The following is an 18,491-nucleotide window of genomic DNA, read 5'->3' as shown; positions in this document are numbered from 1 at the left end:
ACGGATGTGGTGTGACCCGAACTGATGTGTCTGCTGAACTCAAACAGCACGTGCTCATCTGCAGCATGGGGTCCGTGGAACTGCTGCTGCCCCTCTGGGAAGCTGTGTCGACGCCCTGGTTTTATAATTCACTCTGCATTTGCTCTTGCAGATTGCCAGTGGCCCCTTGGTTTTGGAGCAGCGTTTCTTAAGAATGCCTGGGTAATGCAGCTTTTTCTTCTTAAAATCTTGTATGCAACCGATGCACTAACAAGAGGTCATAACCTAATTAAGATAGAGAGGACAGTAGTAAATTTGGCAATTCAAAGTGGACAAAAGCCATTGTTGTTTTATTAGAATGGGAATAGAATATATATACACATACATACGTACATACACACATACACACCCATATATGTATTATATATAAATATATATATGTGTATATATATATAGCTTAAAAATTGACAGACAAAAGGCTAAAAAACAAATGGTTTGCAAGCTCAATTTGGACATTTTAGAACTTAATGAATAACTGCATCGAAAGTCTTTCTTACCTAATCACCAAACAAGAGACACCCATAAAACATTCCTTTGTTAGCCTACCTTAGAGTTACACCGTGCTTTTGAAAGTAATAAAACTACTTTTAAAAACTGTTCTATAAATCACATTAGAGCATAAAGAAGGTTTTCACTAATTCAGATTTGCCATCATCCTGTTAGTTCACAATGATTCACATTATCAAGCAGATCCTAAGGTTTCGTTTTGAATAACCAGTGGATGCTTTAATGGAGCATGAAGAATGTGTTTCCTGCTGTCATCCAAAACCCAGGAAGCTGATTTAACATCAGGGCCATGCTGGGGCATTGTGGGGAGGGGAGGGAATAGCACTGTGGTCAAAGTTGGCATCGAGTCCTTGGCCCTTTGCCCCGTCATCTTCATGTGCCCACCAGTCTTCAGCTACAGGGCAGGAGGTAAGGGAATGTTGATTTTCTCAGTCTCGGGTGTAAAACCATCTACTAAGAGATGGTTTTTTCTTTCTTTGTGTGTGTGTGTGTGTGTGTGTGTGTGTGTTTTCTGGTAGTATTAAACATGTATTTAATCAACTTCTTTTTACTTAATTTATGTATTTTTAATTACAGTTAACATGAAATATTATTTTATATTAGTTTCAGGTGTACAGCACAGAGATTAACATTTATATAATTTATGAAGTGATTCCCCTGATTAGTCTATCACTCACCTAGCACTATAGTTATTATAATATTATTAACTATATTCCCTGTGCTGTACTTTACATCTCCTTGACTGCTTCCTAACTACCAATTTGTACTTCTTAATCCCCTCACCTTTCCCTCCCAGCCCCCTTTCTATCTGGCAACCATCACTTTAAGACAACAGTTTTCAATTAGGAATAGAATACTTGTGACCTAGAAGTTGTGTAGGTGGAACGTGGAGTTTTTATAACAGTTCCTAAGAAGCCAGTGTACTTTTACCCCGTGATTATCTACAGGCATACCATGCATTATTATTAACTTTGTAAATGTTCGATGGATTTTTTTTGCACGCATATGTGTGTGTGTGTGGCAGTAACATTTATAGAATTTATTTTCAGTACTTTACTTATCTGTGTTGTGGTTTAGACTTAAGGTAGTTGTAAATTATTGTATTGCAAAACTCAAACTAGTGTGACATCATCATTTGTCACATCATCAATATGTTTTCTAGACACAGGAATCAATAATGATACTATTTACTCCCAATAATGATACTATTGCAATTATTAATGTCCTTAGAACCTTTACCATTTAAGTAAAAGGTAAGAAGAACATCAGAATGCCTGTTAATATATAATTTCCTTCTCAGAAAAAATGAACCTTTAATTTTAATCAAGGTGAGACAAAATTCCTTTATGGAAGTATTGTTGGGATGTAAGATGCAAGAAAATTGAGCCCCAATTCTAAGCAATTGAGCAAAATGAGCTGGGGTTCAGGGCAGACTCACACAGCCCCGAGCTCAATTTGGACATTTTAGAACTTAATGAATGACTGCATCGAAAGTCTTTCTTACCTAATCACCAAACAAGAGACACCCATAAAATATTCCTTTGTTAGCCTACCTTAGAGTTACACCATGCTTTTGAAAGTAATAGAACTTAATGAATGGTGGGGGTGCAGTTGTAAACTACTTGCTCTCAGAATTTCCATTCACCTTTTAGTCTCTTAATTACCGCTGCAGGTGAGTGCTCCAGGGAGCAAAGGCTGCACATTCCTTTTTCAGAGGAACATCACTGTTTAATTTACCGCACGGAAAGCCCTAAAACCCCCAGGGCCTTGCAAAAAGAGATGGGATTAGTCAGTAGTGACATTTACTGGGTATTTTTTTCCTCTCCACCCTCCCCCCTTCTCAGGAATGACAAAAGTTTTTCTTCTCTCTACTTAGTAAACTTATCTCCCTTGAGGATTTTTACCTTATGAAAGAAAGACGTAGTTAAATTCTATACTGGATTTACTGGATTTTATTGCCAAAAAAAAAAAAAATCTAAATTGCTATAGCCAGTTTGGGGAAGTGTTTCGATTACGTTGATAATGGAAAAGGCTGCCGTGGAAACCATCAATTAGAAAAAAAATGGGGTTGAAAGGAGTGACTCCTCTGAAGTAGTAAAAGTCTGAAGCTTTTCAGCCCTCCATTTGGAGAATGACTGCTTTCCACACAGTAGAAACGGAAGAAGTGTTTATATAAATACTACAAAATTCTTTTCTAACCAGAGCGATAGGTGTCCAGGACTCACACCTGCTTTATAGACTCTTGAAATAGAACCACATGTGTCTGGCGACAAGGACATGCTAACAGAAAAAGAAATGCAGTGAGAGGTAGAGTGCTAATAACCAAGGGAGACTGGGCTGCCCGTTCATTGGTCTGTTAGTTCATTCACTCATTCAATCACTCATTCATTCATCCACCCATCCATTCATTTCTTCCTTCTTTCCCACTGCAGGGCCTTGGGTCTCATGACTACTCCTAGTAGAGTTACCTCCTATTGAGATCCTTCAGACCTCAGCCAAACTTCACTTCTTCAGCGAAACCTCCCCAGCCTCCTCTCTGCCATCTCCACCTCACAGGTGAGTCAGGTCATTACTGAACTACTCTTTGTGGTAGATAATAGATACGCAGTAAATATTTGTTGAATAAACGAATAAGCTAATCCATTCATCCATGCATTTTTTCCTTTGTCTCTTCACAAAGCAAACATTTACTACACAACAGCTGTGGGAGAATGCTGCTCAGCTGGGCCAGGCTGGGAGGAGAGCAGGATCTCACACCTGAGAACTCAGAGCAAGTCAGGACCCACCTTCTTCAAAACCCGAGGGAGCTGAGAGTGAGGTGGATTTCAGCCTGGGTCTGGGGGTGAAAGTTTACGAACTAACGCAGAGGGACAGAGAGATAGGAAATGGTGGAAACCAGGTTAACAGTTGTGCCAAGCTCATGTGAATCTTGGAACCTGAAATGCCATTTTCCTGGTAAGGAAGCTGTGGCCTAGAGAGATTAACTGACTTTGAGGTCACAAAACTGGGGAGCTTGGATCCTGAGATTTCTTTGAACTGATTCTAAGTAGTTGTGGATTGAACTATAGAAATCTGCAGTGTGTTTTGGTGCCTTGGATTTGAAGGGGACAAGTTATTTCCAGGTAAGTGAAAGGACAATGTCTGGAAGAGAAAAGGAAGCCCTCAGAGTCTCACGGCTTTTTACGCCGGGGTGGGTGGCAATGGCGGTCCCAGCAAGCCCACCGTGAGAGCATTCTGTGAGGGGGCTGTTCCTTCAGCAGTTGATGTAACCCCTGCGGCGTCTTACCAAAAAGTAAACTTTTCTCATGGCAGGAAATGGCAGGGAGACACTCATTCTATTTAACTTTGCTGTTCTATTTAATAGGCTGCCAGTTGTGCATTTTTGACATAACTGCGTCTCGTTTGCAGGATTAAGGTGGGTACAAAGCCCTTTCACATAATTAGCTTGCTTGACCCCATGACACTCCTGTGAAGATATTAAGACTAGAGAACTTGTGATTGACCCAAGAGCCACAGGGCAGGTTAGTGAAGGAACAACGCTTGACCCTGGTCCGACTCAGGTCCTATTCTGTGTGTCGCCGGTGGCTCATGTGAAAGGCAGTGTTTCTTTAACAGGCTATAGACACATGGCAAAGTGTGACAGGGGTTTTGAAAGCACTCAAATTTTATTTTTAACACTCAGTCTATGTGCCATCCTTCTCAGAGGCATGCCTTACTTCTCTGGAGCTTTTTCTTCCTACCATATGCTGTAGCAGAAGGTGACAGATGAGCAGCAACCTGTATAGATAATGATTCTTAGCAATCAGTTATACAGCATTTACTCTGTGGCAGACACCAAGTGCTTCATGTATGTTAGGCCATTTAATCTCACAATAAGTCTGTGAGATAGGTACTATAATTATCCCCATTTTACAGATGTGAAAACCGAGGCACAGAGAGGTCAAAAAAATTAAGATCTCAGAGCAGACTTTGTCTAAAGTCTATCTTCTTACTTACCACACTTTTTTTTAACCTACTGACCTTTTACCTATAAGATGGTTAAGCCATTTCAGTTCAAAAGGAAGGCCTCAATATTGCATTCTAGGAAGTATTCGGAAAATTCTGGGTTTCAAAAAAGGTAACTTTTATTTTCAAAGGAATTTTCTAGAAAATTATGCTTCTGGAACAGGCACTGCATATGCACAGTACAGCTCACAACTACTAGAGAGTGTGTGAAAAGGTCAGTCTCCCTCTGTCGTTCCCTGTAGCGACTCTGCTTCCTTCTCTGGAAGCATCTGCTGTTAACAGTTTCTGGTGTTGAAAATGATATTACTTTCTCATTGTGTTTAAAGCAGGTGGAAATGATGAAGCAGGGGCCGCAGCTCTGGCCTCAGCAATGTCGTCTGTCAGGGTGGGGGCACATCTGGGCTGTCTGGCAAACTGGCAGGGCAGCAGGTCAGAAGTCAGCTGGAGGGTGGGCTGCGGAATGAGGAACTCTGAGTGCCTGAGGGAGAAGGAGCTTGGCCCCACATCAAAGCTTGCAGGCTTACTGGGGGGGGAGAAGAGGATTCTGAAGAAGAAGGGGTGATTTCCTTGACTCCCATGGCAGAGCCCCAGCTTCCCCCACCAGGGTGTCATTTCGGAGTCCTTCACTTTGGCAGTAACACAGTGGGTTGAGGTGAAGACTGCAAAGGCTGTTTCTTTGACTCTTCTGGAAGACATTGAGCCCTGCTTGGGGACCCCTTCATCACAGCAGGCCATGGTAAAGGGGGAGAGCCTTCTTCCTCCGCTCACGCCCCATCACTGAACGGCACCGGTGCCTCTGAGTGTCCTGAGAGTGGTGACGGAAGGGCGCTGAGGCAGTAGTGCTTTGAAGGAGGTGGCCACACGTGGGTGTTAGAAGGCAGCGCGCCCCAGCCAGGCTCTCCAGGGGGCTCCAGAACAGAAGAGGAGCCAAACGAAATGGCTCAGCTCTGCAAAATGGTAGCGGCTCATTAAAAAAACACAGACAGGGTAAACACGTTTGCTGATTCTCTGCACAGGGCTGTCTCTCGTCTTGATTCTTTGTCCATACTACTCTCCTTGCCTGTATTGGTCTTTTTCCTTCTCTTTTCCTGTCCAGTTCCTGCTTATCCTTTAAGACATGGTCAGGCAACTCCTTCCTTAAATCCCTTCCCTACCCTACCCCCAGGCTCGGCCCCGATTCTGTCGTTACCTGACTTGTATTAAAATTATCTGCTAATGGGTCTGTCTGAGACCATGGACTCATTCTGTTTAGGGATGGTTTTGATCAGTTTTGTAGTTTCAACTCCTGGCTTTTAATAAATATTTTGACGAAGGTTGAGTTCTTGCAAGATGCTCAGAACTACACAAGAGGTACCATTTATCCTTGCAAAAGATCCCTCGATGACAGTTTCGGCCACCTGATAAACAACTTTTGGCTAGCTTGGCAGACTAGAGAATCTGCCTTTTGGCTGTGAGTGGGGCTAAAATGTCTGCTAAACGCTAGGCGATTTTGATTTAAGCGTGAACATATCTGGAACAGACTACAGTGAGAAATGAGCCACATTTACACATCACCATAACCATTTTATTATCTTAGATATTCATCAAAGTGCTGGCTACATTACTCAAGTTTGTGTCACTGAGAAAAAAAAAGCCCAATTGGGAAATTTCACCTTGTGTCTGTGAAGGAAATAGTCTTTGAAAGTATGTTGAGATAGTGTGAAGAAAGACTCTATATTATTGTTATTTCCCCACTTACGCTATTTTTCTTTTTTCCAATGTTTTTCTCCATTTCAGACATGGTGCTTTAAATCATTTGACTTGGGGGCAAGATTCGTATATAGAATATGGGCCACTGTGGAGGAGATAACTAAATCCCTAGTTGTTTCTAAGTGACAGAGAGGAAATAGATCATATGACTGGTACGCCTCTGGCATGTAATCCTTTCTGTCACTTTGGAAGATTGTCAGGGAAATAGAAAAAAAAAGTCTGAGTTCTCTGAGTAGGTTCTGCTTTGTATAGTTCCAACTAAATTGAACTAAATCTGTGCCTAAAGATTGCAAGTCTACATCAAATGGTGCAGGCTGAAGGTTTTACTCTGTGTAAAAATGGTAATTTCCCCCCTTTGGAAGGCAAGGAGACAGGAATGGGAGGGGTGGGTGGGGGAATCAATGTGTAGGTCAAAAATTTGAATTTTAAGTGCAATCTTCTTAGTCATCACTTTCATTTCTGTCTTCTAGGGAAATCTGACACAGCTAGAAAGCAATGGAAAACACTAGGGTTGCATCAGATGTTGAAGAGGAACTGATCACACCATGGAGATAAAAATGGTCTCCTTGAGCAGGATTTTTAAAAAGCTGGTTATTTAGAGGTAGCAGCCTTTTGTGGGGAAGCTAACAAGGGCTCCAGAGGCCCATTTGTCCCTTAGCGATGTTGGCCCCATATTTTAATGAGGGATGGATGTTTTGATGCTATTCTTTTTTCTTTCAGCACAGATTTGCGAGCGTGGGCTGCAAATAAATTTTCATCCCTGTCAGGATGTCTCGCTATAGGGAAGGTTCTAGATTCACTCTGTGGAACAACGTCTACAATAAATTTAATGTGGTTATGGTTTTTCCTTAATTCTGTGGGGCTAGTAGATTTCTTTCATTCATTCTTAAGTCTGCATCTAATATAGCCTGCAGTGTTACTGGCACTATAGGTGACCCAGGGGAGAGTTAGAAAGGAAGTAAAAGAGCTCGTGGGGGAGAAACAACGCACTGATGAGACTAATATTTGTCTAACACTTGAAAATGTAAAAGTCACTTCCCATTGCTTTACCTCATTAGTTCTCTCCACAAACACACTGCGTAGGCTTGACTATCTCCATTTTACAAACGAGGACGGTGAAGCTCGGAGTTGTAAGGGGACTTCTTCAGCATCCTATTCCAGTAAATGACAGAGTCTGAACTTAGAAATAGTATTCTGACTCTAAAACTGTATTAGATTCCATTCAAAACTGGCAATCGTGGCCCGATCTCTGTACAAGTGCATGCTGATAAGGCTTCGTGAATGATCGGAGTGGAACGCGGTCCCTCGAGGGTGGTATCTGGGGAGGGGGTGCAGTGCGCATGGGTTATTGGAGTCAAAAAAAGTCCTGCCGTGGAGAGAGGCGAGGACAAAGGCAGGGATGAGCTGGGGTAGGGAAAGGCCAGACCTTCCCAAGCAAAAGGACCATGGTTGGGAATAATGAGAGACAAGTCGAGGAGACAATGGCGATGTGCATATAAGGGGTAGGGGAAACGTAACACCTGGAATCTTCTTTCCATTGCCTCAGGGAGGTCTGTGAGCACTCCTAAGAACGTGTTTTGCACTGGTGCTAAATGGGTAGAAAAGGGGGTTGCCAAATGAGCTATATATGGAAGTCGTGCAAGGGAAGTTCTTATGCAAAATGACTAAACACGCTCCATTGCCCTGCCTGGTTACTTATAAAAGCTGCACTATGTGCAGAAGTCGATGGGAGCCCAGATATTTTAATCTCTCAGAATAAAATGATAATGAAGTTGTTCTAAAAGACAAAAGGCTTCTGGATTACCTGCAGCAGTTTATGACAGTCTGTCCCTGTGTCATAGTGGAGATAGTTGTAGTACATTCCCATCAAACATTTCCTATATCTAGCAATGACATTTTGGAAGTTGGGGAAGACTGGGTGACAGCCGCACTCTAAGGAGGGATGGAGAGCTTAGGGGTGGAAAGGGAAGAGAGATCCGATGCAGATCTGGATGATCTCTATGCAACTTCCCAGCCACAAATCACTTATTGAATCACTGAATTCATAGGACCAAGATCATTATGCATTTGGGTCACTCCACTTACAGTTGAAATCTGGGACCTGCAGGGCTGGAGGTGGCAGCTGGTCATGTCAAGAAGACTCCTCTGCATCACAAGCACAAGAGAGAGCTCTGAACTCATGGGAGACACCCCTGGAACCCACAGCAATCAAGTGGGGAGGCTTCCAGAGCCTGGCGAGGGGAGTTGGGTTGCAGGAGTGCTCTGCTTTCTTCTCCTGCAGCTTCCAGGTGGGTCCCTGGGCACACACGATGGAAAGAGACTTTGTAAGATTTAGTGCCTGACTGGCTGCACCCAGAATCTCATCCAGGGGAATATCTGCCTAATTCTAGTATACGGAGTAGAGTTTGCTTATCCATTTTGGTTAAGAGCATAGGCTGTAGGACCAGAGAGTGTGTTAAAGTTCTAAGGGCTTGAGTTTCCTCTGTAAAATAACAATAAAACTGATAAAATTGTGGTGAGAAGCAAATGAGATAATGCACGTGCTGCAAGTTAGGTTTCTTAAGACACAGATTATGAGGTGGAGATTTGCATGCAGGAAGGTTACTGAGGCGTCCTCTTGGGATCAATACTTTTGGGAAGGTGAAGGTAGCATTACTGGACAGAGGGAGAAGGTGAACTGTGACGCAACTGTAAGAAAGGCCTCACATGGGTGCAGCGTCAGTAGTCCTTCAGAATTATCCTAAATTGAGACAAAGGGGGTCAGTCTTATATCCCCACATTGACTAGTCACTGGATGCGAGCTGTCCCCCAGGAAGAAGGTATGATCTCGGACAAAGAAACTTCATCAGAGGGCAATGCCTGCAGAGGAATGGATAGCTGATAGCTGTTACCAACACTCCCAGCAGGTGAGGGGACTGAGTATTTGAGCCCTGAAGGAGGGGAGGCATCTAGACGATGCACCACACATTCACTGTAGTGTCCTCTTTGTGCCTCAGTTTTACTTGTTTCAAATAATAAGTTCTGGGAAGCTCTTCTAGGACTCTGGTGGGCTTCTTTTCTTGGGGAAGATAAATAGAATGAATTAGGACCTTCACCACAGCAGCTGCTCTTGAGGCTGCAACTGATACTTACTGTCTTCCTTCTTTACTACCCATTGTAGCTTCTCCATACCTTTCTCTGGTCCAAGTGGCTTACTTGGTGGGTGCAAACTAGGCTGTGGCTGCTGTATTTATCCATTTTCCATTAAGAGACACCAAGGGGATCACCTGGGTACCAAGCACAGTCTTTCCTGTTCCCTATGTGTAAAAGCAGCTCTATCACTTCCTGATTTTCAGGGTCCATTTCTCATGCCAGAATGTTGACTTCTTTCCTTTTCTATTCTCTTGGTATGAAGAACGTGAAGTAACTGGATGGCAGCCATACCTTGTCATTTAATGGGAAACTCACTGTGTCCCCTGGGGGAAAAAGGCCACCAACGATGTTGTGAGCTTCTGAATCTTTGTAGGATTTTTCTCCTCCCATTTGAAGGGCATGTGTGTTACCAAGGCCTCCAACATACTTTTCAGTTCTTGGTTCTCAGGTTCTAACAAAATACTGTCATCAGTAGAGTAGATGAATAGAATATGTCCTAGAGGATGTCCTCGTGGCCCAGGTTTCTTTGGATTATACTTTGACAGAGGGTGAGAGAGTTAAGTCAGCCCTGGGGCCAGGCTGTAAAGGTATACTGTTGTCTGTCCCAGGTGAAGGAAAGCTGTTTCTGATCTTCCCTTCTGATAGAGATGGAAAAGAATGCATTTGTTAGATCCATAACTGCAAACTATGTACCTGAGGCAATGTTAATCTATTCTAAACAAGATATCACATCTGGCATCCCTGCTGTAACTGGAAGTAGTGCTTAGCTGAGTTCGCGTCAGTCCACAGTCATTCTCCAGGACTGGCCTGACTTCTGTAGAGGCCAGACTGGTGGATTAAATGACGATGCGATGGGATCACCTACCCTGCATCCTTTAGAGTTGCCATTCCCCTTGGGATGTGATGCTGTTTTTGATTCACTGTCTTGGCTGGAGTGGGATAAAGCAGTGTCAGAGGCTTCCGCTTGGCTTTCCCACTATGATATGTGGGATTTTGCCAAGAACCAAGTATGTCCATTCTAGTTATATATTCAGATACAGGGAAAATGACTTCTAGATGGGTCTGAGGAACCAGTGACCAAGGCCAGGTTCCCATGTATTAATTGGCCCCCATAAGCTCCCACTCTAATGGGAGTCGGAGTATGTATATTGCTTTGGATCCCTGGGTTTCAGTGTTGATCTGTGTCCTATGTCCAACTGTCCTCAAAATGCTTAGGATTTCCCCTTTTCCAAGTAGACGATGACCTGAGTAAATGAGCATAGATTCCTCTAGGGATGGATTGGGGTCATCATTACTATACTACTTACCAGGCGTTGGAGGCTCCTCCCTCCTGGGGACCTTGCTTCTCTTTTAGTCAATAGGTTTCAGGTCAGAACACCAGTTCAGATCCAGAAACTGGACTAGGGGTCATGACTTTTCGTTGGGTTGCCCTTAGTCTCTTGACCATTCATCCTTGGTTTCCTTTGTTTGTATAGGTTGAACATTACCCTGATTTCCGTGGTAGAAGCGGTGCAGTGTAATCAACCTGCCACCAGGTAACTGGCTGATCACCTCAGAGAATGGTGCCATGTAGGGGACTCAGTGTTGATCCCTGCTGCTAGCAGATTGGGCACTCGGTTGTAGCCCTAACCAGGTCAGCCTTGGTCAGTGGAAGTCTATGTTGCTAAGCCCACATGTAACCTCCATCCCTGCCACCAAGGCCACTTTGTTCATGAACCCATTGGCAGTGACAGTGGTAGCTGGAGAAAGAGACATTAATATTCACAGCATGGGTCATCCCATCCACTCAATTATTAAAATTCTCTGCTGAGATCACTTTTTGGTGAGTATTTACATTGGGCACAATATCTTTGTTTTCTTGTCACCAATGGTCACCAATTTTCTAATCATCTTCCTCCTAAGGCCCTGATCATCCATCCAAACCACGGCCACAACCTGTGGCCCGGTGTCTAGTCACGTGTCTGGTTCATTTCCCCTTCCAAGCAACGTGAACACCAAGTGCACCGCCTGAAGTTCTTCCCCCTGGGAGGATGTTCCTTCACCACCGTCCTTCAGGGACATCCCAGAAAGGGGCTGTAATGCTCCAGCCGTCCACTTTCAAGTGGCACCTGAATATCATGCAGAACCACCTGCCAGCCGGGTCTGAGTTTTGTCTTCCTCTGTCAACTGATCGTAGGGAGCTCCCCCTGAGGCCATAGGAGCAGGCTGAGGAGAGAGAAGGTAATGTGGCGGGAGCGGGGACCGTGGGAACTCGGATCACTTCCTCACCTAACTTACTTGGGCCTTCAGGGCCTGCTTGGGCCTGGTCACACGGATGCCACTTCCGTGTGTAACCTCTGTTCCCACCACCATGAGATGGAATGCTGTTGCGCACACCCAACTCTATGACCTGCTCGGTTAGACAGCGCCCAGTCCGTGATGGGCAGCTCAGGTTGCATGGAAGCTCGCTGGTTCATGGTTAAGCATCCAGTCTCTACTGAGGCCTGGGAGCAGACCAAGAGCATTTTCTCAAAAGGAAAGGAGTTTTCTGTGGAGACCTATGCTCAGAGTCAGCTACTGGGACCTGTTAAAGTCTCACAACAGCATCCCTATCTGCTCCCAACCCTTCAAGCCCCATTGGATCTCCTGGGTCATGTGGCCCAAGTGGCAGAGCCACTTGCGTGGCAGCCTGGACCTGTCATGGAGCCTTCTCTTGCTCTCAGCCCCACTCAAAACTAGAAACTTTTCGGGTCACTCAGTAAGTAGCCAGAGTAACACACCCGAACAAAGGGATATGTTACCTCTAAAATCTAAAGAAGCCCACTAGGCATTGTGCCTCTTTCTTGGTTATAGGAGGGGCCAGATATAACAACATGCCCTTCACATGAGAAGGGATATCTTAACATCGGGGCCCCATACTACTAGATCCCTATAAATTTCACTGAGGAAGAGGGTTCCAGAATCATAGCCATATTTATTTCATAGCCTTTGCTATGCAAATGTCTTACCACTGAGACTGGAGTCCTGCTCACTAGGTCCAATCAACACAGCGTCACCAAAGTGATGGAGCAGTGTGATATCTTATGACAGGGAGATGTGATAGGGATCCCTCTGAACAAAAATATGACATAGGGCTGGAGAGTTCATATGTCTCTGAGGTAGGACAGTGAAGGCGTATTGCTGGCCTTGCTCACTGAAAGCAAACTGCTTCTGGTGAGCGTCATGGACAAGGATGGATAAAAAGGTATTTGCCAGAGCAATAACTACATACCAGGTACCAGGGAATGTGTTAATTTGCTTAAGCAATGAAACCACGTCTGGTACAACAACTAATTCAAGTCACCACCTGGTTAAGCTTATGATACTCCACTGTCATTCTCTAAGATGCACAGGACAAATAGGCAATTGAATGGGATGTGGTGGGACTCACCACCTGCTGCATCCTTCAAGTCCTCGATGGTGGCATTGATCTCGGCAGTCCCTCTAGAATGTAGTACTGCTTTTGACTTCCTGTTTTACTATTTTCTTAGGTAGAGACAGTTCTAGTGACTTCCACTTGGCCTTTCCCACCCAGATAGCCCTCACTCCACAAGTCCAGGAACCAATGTGGAGATTCTGCCAGCTACTGAGTATTTTATCTATTCCAATTATGCATTCTGAAACTGGAGAAATAATCATGGGATGAGTTTGGGGACCTACCGGGCCCACTGTGAGAGGGGCCTGAGCTAAAACTCCATTGATCCTCTGATCTCCATAAACTGCTACTCTACTTGGTGGGCCACAGTGACATTGGGGATATCTTAGAACTAGCGTCAGCTCAGAGCCAATGTCTAGTAGTCCTTGAGAGGTCTAGTGATATTCTTTTCCCCAGTGCAGTTACCCTGGTAAAAAGTCATAGGGCCCTTTGGGAAAGGCTGAGAAAAAGAGTAACACTATAAATTTTTGGTAGTGTACTTTTTCCTCAAGGGGACCTGGCCTTCCCTTCACTCAAGGGGTTCTAGATCTCTAAACTGGCTCAAATGTGGGAATTGATTGAAGGATTCTGACTTTACTTAACTTAGAACTTTTCTGCTTATACAGATCAAGTAAGAATTTAGTAAGCTTCCTATCAATTTCACTTCTGGGAAGACTATGATCAACTAGCCAAGGCCGTAGGTCTAGGGAAGCTGGACTATTCTGGTTGCTGTTTTGATTCTGCGGTCTATTATAGTCACCACGCCCATGTTGCCTTTGGCTGTTGAGTGCTGCCACTTGACCCCTGCTACCTCAGAGTCCAATTACTTCCACTGAATTTATGTTTCCAGTCAAGCAGCGCCTTGACAGTCCTCACCGCAAGATCTGGCCGACAGAGAAGAGCAACCATTGAGCCCTTTAAGGATGCTGGGGCTCCCCTCGCAAACCTATTTCTCACAGTCATGTGACAGGTGTGTCTTCAGGACCCTCCAGTGTGGCTGAGTAGATCTTAAATGACAAATCCACTCTAACATTCCAATCTCTCTAAACCTTGGAATCTCTTCCTCTATCTTAAATCAGGTAGGCCAGGCATTTCCCTCCATTTCACTCACTGTGGGCCTCCTCTTGGTCCATGTTTCAGCCCACCAACCAAATTCTGAGAACTTTTTCTAATTCCTTCAGCCGTAACGTTAAACACAGAATCTCTGCTTAGTGGTCTATATTCATAAATTTGGCCTGATCCAACTTTACATCCCTTCCACCATTATCTCACACCCTTAATATCCTTTCCTACTAAACAGTCCCCTCACTTCTATTTGTATAAATTAGAAAACTCAAGTAGCTCTTTTGGAGTGTGGTGTGCTTCCACATGGGTCACACTTTCGACCTCGTTTTTAGGGGACTTCTGGGTCTTGAGGCCAGGTAGAGGTCTAGGAGCGAAGAGGAGAGCTGGAAGTGGGTACTGAGGACAATCAACATTGTCACTGTCGTGCGTGGCAATTGCCTCAGGGGAAGAAACATTATTGTTTCTTTGTGCAATGCAGAGTCAACCCTTCAGACTGAGATGGAAAGGCCTGGACCAATGGGGGCGGGGGAGCTGCTGCTCCTGAAGATGGGGTGCCAATTCCACTGGGGATAGGGAGGCTTCTTCCACTGGCAAAGAAGAGCCATCAGAATTTAGAGGCTCAATGTCCGTTGGACCTTGGAAGACCATGGCTTCATCATGGTCTCCTCATATGTCCCCATCCCAACTTGCAGGATCCTGTTCCTTCCCACTCAGTGCTTCATCTTAACCACAGATTCCCTGTGAGGGCGAGGGTTCAGCATGTGTTGGGATTAAACCGGTTGCGGGATGAGGTTTGTGTTTCATTTTAAGCAGCGCAGCCCCGTGACTACAGGAAATAGGGTTTCCTTTAGGGTACACACACGGAAGCTCTGTGGTGCCTGAGCTGGGAATTCAAATCCTCGAGGTCATGCTTTGCTTTCACCACTTGCCCAGTGACATTAGGAGCAACAACCAATGTCTTTATGCTCATTTGTTTTCCAAAAATGTTCAAAAGTGTCACATGCAAAATCACCTACCACATTGTATCTTATAAGTGGTTGATTAGGAGTGTTCGATGCAGATATTTTGCATATCTCTATAAGTGGTTCATGCTGTGGACTGTCAGGGCCCTCTTTACTTCTGGAAATAGAATCATTTGCATCTTAAAATCTAATTTCAGAAACCCTAGAACCAGTTATGGCCAATGTAATTCCATGTTACATAAAGATTATTCTTATTACTTAAGCTACATTTGGTTGTTTTCTGTTACTTGCAGCCTTAAGCACCTGTCATAATGAATATAATGACATCGACTGATCAGGGCCCTTAAAGCATAGGGTTTAAGGTGATGATAATTTATTACTTATAATTAGCATGCAATTTACACCATTTAGCAGGTTTATTGTGTATTGTCTTTATCAAAATGTCAGAATTGGTCCACAGTATAGCCCACATTTACTTCAGGCCTCGCCTTCCTAGAACCATAGGGAAGCTTGCATTTTAATATTCAGTCTTTACTTGAATAATCTCATGTTTGTTCATCCTTGAGAGGACTTCAGTGTTTTAGCTTTGGTTCACAATTCCTCCTGAATTCCTGTGAAATGTTGCTGCTCTGCATCTCTGACAGTGAGATTCCATCCAGCTCAGGCAACTACTCCTGGACTTGGTGCTGTTGTCGGCTGATGTGTGTTTGTCACTGCATCTATCTCACAGGCGAACACATTTTGGGATATTTGTCCATCTCACAAGCCAATAAATTCCCTGTCCTAGCAACTGATCACTCTCTCCCATATGGTCCACAAGTAGTCTGGGACTGTGGACAGATCCTGGCCACAGCTGATTGGTGCAGGGGTGTACCCCATTCCCAACTAGGCCAGTTGTTTCCTCTGTTGGAAATTTGTATTTGTGACCATGAGAAACAGGCGTTGTCTATAGTTTCATCTATAATGTGTAAACTTGGGAGCTGTGGAGTGGCCATCTTCTGCCCACCATGGAAATAGATGAACAAAAAAGGTCCGTCTTCAGAGAGACAGAAGGATGATTTTCTCCTTGCCTCCAGCCTGAGCCTTTCCCTCAAGTATCTATCTGTTACACATTTCATCTTTGTCCCTCGTTTGGTTCCTCTGTCACATCCGGGCTTGCATTGACATTACTGTTTGCACATGTTATCGCTTTTCTCCGTGAGTGTATTTATTTCAAGGGCTTTTATTTCTCTGTGTTAGGACTTGTTCTTATTTACAATCAGCAGTCAATTTGAATCATTAACCAGGATGTTACAAATGCTGTGATTTGGGCATACAAAGGTGGTACGAGAACAGAGACCACAGAGAGCAGAGAGGAGCAGTGACGCCTGGAGTTTTCTAAAAACTCTCATTTTACCGAAGGGGCCCATTGTTCCCATGTTCACAGGTTGTGTGTCTCACTGTATTCAGTTACTCTCTCTCCTCTCCTTCGTGGCAGTCTCCATGTATGCCCTTGCTCTTGCACTTCCTCTGGAAGTTCTGTTGCCAGGAAACGAGGAGAGGTTAAAAGCTCTTGATGTGAAACTCAGTAAGAGAAGGCGGAAGGAGAGTTGGCAGACATCAGGTGTGCTTTGGGCCCGCTTAAATCTATACCAGAAATCTACACCAAGAAGATGGACAAAATTGGGAAGGGAGCAACAATAACTAAGGTGGTGAAGTTATTCTGTGCCAGGAGTTTTACAGTAACAAGAATGGAACCGATTCTCCATCCTTGGTTTGAACACAGAGTCAGCTCTACGTTGTGGTGGTTTTGATTCAAGCAGAGATTTTGGATAGCAATGAATAGTGGTTTGGGAACGTTGGAAACTGACACACGCACTTGACACCAAGATGGTGGATGTTTACGTTTTTATTTTTATCTTAAGTTATTATGATATTTAAATCTAGAATTATTTTGATATGGAAACCAGGCTATCATATCCACATGTATCCGTGGTATCTAAATAAATACCTTAATTTGCCATTATTTCTAAAATTTTTTAAAGAACTAAAACGAGCTCTATTTGTTTTTTTTTCTCCTAGTAGTATAACCTTCTCAATGCCTATCATCCCGCTTTACAGAGTGTGTTAAATAAATAATTGCATCTATGCATGAATCAATACTTAATTGGTAATTTAGAAAAGCGCATCTCAAATTTTAAAGTGCTTTAGAATTACCCAGAGATCTCGTTAAAATGCAGATCCTGATTCATTCAGTATGTCTGGGTCAGGCTTGAGAATCTGCATTTCTGACGAGTTCCTAGGTGATGCCTACACTGTTGGCCGATGGGCTATATTTTAAATAGCAAAGATTTAGAAGACTGGAAAGAAAGAGCTTCATGCAAATCAATACCCTTTGGTGTTTTTCTTCCTGTGTCCAGGTCAGTGGTTAGGTGAGTTGAGCAGTGGATGCGGTTGGAGGTCCGGAAACGTAGGTCCTAGTCCCAGCCCTGTCACTAATTAGCTCCATGACTTTGGGCAGATCACTCACCTTCTTTGGAGTTGAATTTTCAGTCCTGTAAAATGAGGGAGTAAGGCTGGGTCCTATTTTAAGGTGTCCTGAGGAAGCTATTGCTCTACAGAGATGTGGGCAACCCCCACCCCCTCAGGAGAAGTGTAAGAAGAGAAACAGTGAAGCCAATGGAGAAGGAGTCATTATTTAGAAAGATAGATGAACAACCCCGAATGTGTCCTGTCACTAAGAAGGTGGCTTTAAGAAGGATGCAGTGGTGGATTGTGTCAAATGCTTTCACTTGGTTGTCGTTCGATATAGTATTTAAGGCCAGCATGTCTCCCACTCCTGGGATTTTAAAGCTTGCATCGTTTGAAGGAAGTCTGAAAATGAATTCTGGACCTGACTCCTTACTGGTGGTATCTAGAGTGTTTAAGATCATTATTAATGGCAAAGGAGGAGGGAAGGGAAATACCAAGCGAAAGAGTCAGAAGCTGCCAAAGCCGCCCCACTGCCCTTGGAGTCTGATCTACTCTTCCTTCCTTCCCAGTGGTTTTTCTGGTGGATCCTTGGGAACAGGGAGACAACTGATTCATTCAGTTGTCACTCTTGGGCAGAGATCCAAGAGGAGCTGATGATCAAAGTATGACCTGGGCATACACGCTGAGATGGTTTTTATGTCCTCTATTTATTTCAAGGAAGGAGGAAAGGGGAGAGAGAAAGATAAATTTTCCAATGATATATTTTTATTATTCAAAACCATTTTTTCTCACCTGCGACTGTACATTAGAATCACCTACGGTGTTTTAAGAAAATATACGCCCTCCCGGCCCCCCACCTGCCCCAAGGTTCTGGTTTCATTAGTGTCCATTGGGATTCAGGCAGTGTGTTTGTTGGTTTGTTTGCTTGTCTGTTTTTTAAAGTTCCCCTGGTGATTCTAACATGTAACCAGAGATGAGAACTGGGTTGGCACTTAGGCTCAGTGCTTCCCCCATTCTCTCAGTTGTGCCCATGGCAATTTGCCCCGAGTCCGGATCTGCTCAGTAAGAAGCCTATGATGGATATGGATTATTTAAAGGCCATCTTGATCTGGATGGAATTGTTAAGTCAACTTTCTGTTCAGCAGGGA

The 18,491-nt window shown here is 44.0% G+C and overlaps 1 long non-coding RNA gene across 10 annotated transcripts in view; it reads left to right on the top strand.

The window, feature by feature from the left end:
- Positions 1-212: 212 nt before the first annotated feature.
- Positions 213-18,491, top strand: part of LOC120602331 (uncharacterized) — a 44,720-nt gene continuing 26,441 nt past the window's right edge. For 5 of the 10 annotated variants that reach the window (XR_005652696.1, XR_005652702.1, XR_005652703.1 and 2 more), the window contains exons 1-6: positions 217-954; positions 2,979-3,102; positions 3,227-3,668; positions 3,911-4,067; positions 6,771-9,206; positions 10,908-13,835. This is a non-coding gene — a long non-coding RNA (uncharacterized LOC120602331). Of the gene's footprint in view, positions 955-2,978; positions 3,103-3,226; positions 3,669-3,910; positions 4,068-6,770; positions 9,207-10,907; positions 17,292-18,491 lie in introns of all 10 variants that reach the window. The other 5 variants (XR_005652699.1, XR_005652700.1, XR_005652704.1 and 2 more) reach the window with 5 other exon arrangements.

Source organism: Pteropus medius, unplaced genomic scaffold (assembly GCF_902729225.1).
Source record: "Pteropus medius unplaced genomic scaffold, Ma_sr-lr_union100, whole genome shotgun sequence".
Lineage (NCBI taxonomy): Eukaryota > Metazoa > Chordata > Mammalia > Chiroptera > Pteropodidae > Pteropus > Pteropus medius.
The sequence above is the reverse complement of the archived record's forward strand: the minus strand, read 5'-3'. Positions and strand labels throughout refer to the sequence as shown.